Raw genomic sequence first — 3,792 nt, forward strand, 5'->3', positions numbered from 1 at the left:
ATATATCTAGTCGGGAGTGGTGCTGACTGAAAACAGATGATTTGGAGCGATTCGCGCGCCATCTGTTGGTCATTCTAGGGACTTATTGAACTACCCTCGTAACAAGTTATTTCGGGAGAGAGATGCCGCTGGGGAGACTTGCGTCAGTAACGTCATCTTTGGAAGTTCTTACAAATATTTGTTGAGGGAGTGATGTCGCTAGGAAGACTTGCCGCTGATGAGAGATGCCGAAAATGTGACAAATAATCCTGGAAGACTTGCTGCACTATTGCCAGTTTCATTTGGATTGCAAAATTTTTCCCGAATGGGAGATGCCGCTGGGGATTCTTGCCACGGGCGAGAGATGCCGCAGGTGTGACAATCAGTCGTGAGAGACTTGCCACACTTTTTCCACTTTGATGTGGCCTTGAACATTTTTTCACGGATGAGAGATGCCACTGGGGAGACTTTTCGCTGGTAGGAGATGCCGCAGATGTGACAATTAGTCCCGGGAGGCTTGCCGCAGTTTAAATATTTTAATATGAACCCGAAATTTTTTCCGGGGGAGAGATGCCACCGGGACGATAATTAGTCCAGGGAGACTTGCTTCAGTTCAGTCATTTTGTAATTGGACTTTAAACATTTTTTGGAAGGGACAGATGCCAGTGGGAGAGTATTTACTGGTGAAAGATGCCGCAAAAATATCAATTTCACAGTGAGAAATGTCGCGCGGGAGAGAAGACGCTGGGTAGAAATGACGCAGTTGCGGCATGCCGCAGGTGAAGCATGCCGTAGATGTGACATGCCGCAGAGGTGAGATACCACATATGTGACATGCCTCAGTTGTGACATACTGCAGATGAGACATTCCGCAGATGTGACAAGCCGCAGAGTGACATGTCGTAGATGTGACATGCTGCAGAAGAGACATGCCACATATGTGACATGCCGCAGATGTGACTTGCCGCAGAGAGACTTGTCGTATGTTACATGATATGGACCAAAAAAAATACATGATGTTTTGTCATAAATTTTATAATTTGTAATAAAAATTAAAAAATTATATTTTTAGAGAAAAAACTTCTTCCAGCCTCAAAAATGGCTTAGCCCGGATGAAACTGATAAGTTGCCTTTTTTATATCGACAGAAACCTAGACTTTAATTGAAATTATGCCTAATTTGAAATGGAATTGATCATAAGAAAAGTTTTAGGATAGGGCGAAAGAAAATGTTTTTCGCAGTAATTTTTTTTTTAATATACAAGATACGGAGAAAGCTGTAATTAAAAGTTGTTCTGCTAAAGAGACCTACCAAAAGTTTCGTTTCTATTTTTTGATATTTTGAATTATTTTTTGAGTATAAAAAAAAATGTGATTTTTTTGCATCATAGTTGAATTCCTTTCTGTTTTCTAACTGACCGTATTTTCTAGCATTATTTAAAGAGAATATTATCAACAATAATGATAAATTTTTAAGCAATTATGTTTGTTAAGATTATTTAACTATAATCTTAGTCTAATTGAAAATGGGAAAAAAGTGTAAAATTTTTGAAAAACCCGCTATTTTCTATTTCTATTCTAAGAGGTAATTTAAAAAAAAATTAGATATTGTTTAAAATTTTATTTAAACATCTAATTGGCAATGTAAAGTAGTGTTTTAAGTATAAGAAACAATTTTCATAAAAAAACGCAACAAGATCGTGATTAGTGCCAAAAACTCGCAAAATCCAATTTTTCAGTTATGGGATTTTTTGGACACTATAAAAGGGAATCGTATGGGTGATATTTAAGAAATAATATTTTATTTATGTCCTTTGGGTTTTTGTTAACTGAAAAGTCAAGTTTCAACTCGATTTTTTGTTGTTGTGTGGATTCGAACAAATCGGGCGATATGCGTAAAAATTAAAAAAAAATATTCATTAAATTATAGGACCACGCTATTGTAGATACATCATGTTAGTTAAAAATTCATCTCTGGCTAAACAAACCAGTTTTTTAAACATTAGGAATGTCATTAACGATTACAAACGTTATAAACGTTATAAACGTTTATGAACGTCTATAAAGATTTAAGATGCTATAAACGTTTATATAAGTACTTTTATATTACTTTATTCAATTTTCATGTTAAAAAATCTCTTTTATTTTAATTTGATTTTTTAAACTGTGAATTTAAATATTCTATTTCCAGTTCAGAATTCATTCCTTATGGTATAAAATCAAACTTCTTGGTTCTTTTTACCCCTTTTCTTCTTTCTTTTTGATCTTGGTCGAAAGATGAACTCTTCTGTTAAAAATTAATTTTTTTGTTTCAAGATTTATTACTTCAGTCAAAAATTAATTTATTTACTTTAAAATGTTGGTGCACTTCCGAAAAGAGCGTACATCTGACTAGTTCGAAACTCGTTATACCTACATGTATTTTTATCTCGCTGATTATGAATATGATAGTAAAAATATCCGAAATTTTGATTTTTAGGTTGAAAACCATGGAAAACCCATAAAAGTTATGGGTTTTTTTATCTCAGTAAACACAAAAAAATTCGGAAAAGTGTACAGACAAAAGTTGTAGACTTGAGTCCAATAAATGTTGGTTCCTCCTGTGGCTGGTCACAGAAATAATGTTGCTCAAACCCCTATCTCTCTCCAGTGACTCAAGCCTGTTGCACTGACTAAATTTAAATAGTGATTTTCTCAAAAATTATGAATCTGAGAGGAAAAGTACGCAGAATCAATCAACCCTTTAATAGTCTTCCCTACTGTCAGCCCCTAAATCGATGCTATAGAAGAGTTTCACTGTACTTTGATTAAATCTGGAACTTTTATATAAAAACTTTTCGTAAATTTATTGTATTTACTAAGTTAAGTTAAAGAAAAAAACATGAATTTCATAGTTTTTCTTGGTTTTCACCATGAAAATCAAATGTTAATTTTGTTAAAAGTTCGTTTTTCTCTTGTTTAAAATTAATTTTTTCAACTCATAATTCAGACATTTAATTTTTTTTAGAAAATTGATCTTTTATTTATTGAAAATTACTTTCTCGTCTTTTTGGGGTTGAAAATTCAATTATTTCGGTAAAAAATGCATATTCTGCGATTGTAAATTTAAATTTTTCGTGAAAATTTCGTTTTTTTTTTATTTAATTCAACTGCTTTGGATTAAACATTAAAATATCTTTTGGTGGAACATCGATTATTACACTTTTTGTTAAGAACTCAATTGTTATCGAAAATTTACTACTTTAGTTAAAAATGAATTAGTTTAATTTTTAATAATCACATAAACAATAAATATTTACGTTAGTAAATATTTCATTTCTGTAAATTCTGTCAGTTTTATTATGCACGCAAGTGTGACATACTTGTCAATGCCATTCATTTTAAAAGAAATTCAGAAGTTTTTTTTTTAATTTTTAACATAATTTTAAATTTGAAAAAAATACATAGTTCTTTTAAATAATTAATTTAAAGGGAATATTTAACAAGATTTAAAAACATTTCAAAAAGTTTCTGAAATTTTGAAAAGATACAAAAATAATTTTGAACTTAAAACGATTTTAAACAGTTTTAAGAGAGCACAACATTTTTTAAAATGTTTCTGGGAGAATTATCAATCATTTTTTATTTTACAACATTTATTTGAAGACTATATTTGCAAATATTTTAAAACATTTCAAATCGTTTCCAAAATGTTCAAAACAAAATCTGAAAGATTACAAGGACTTTTTTTTAATTTTGCAGAATTTTTTCTAAATTTGGTGAGAGGTTTAGATTTAAAAAAAAAAACTTTTAAAAGTTTAAAGTTAATAAGAAA

Source organism: Belonocnema kinseyi, chromosome 6, assembly GCF_010883055.1.
Source record: "Belonocnema kinseyi isolate 2016_QV_RU_SX_M_011 chromosome 6, B_treatae_v1, whole genome shotgun sequence".
Taxonomy (NCBI): Eukaryota; Metazoa; Arthropoda; class Insecta; order Hymenoptera; family Cynipidae; genus Belonocnema; species Belonocnema kinseyi.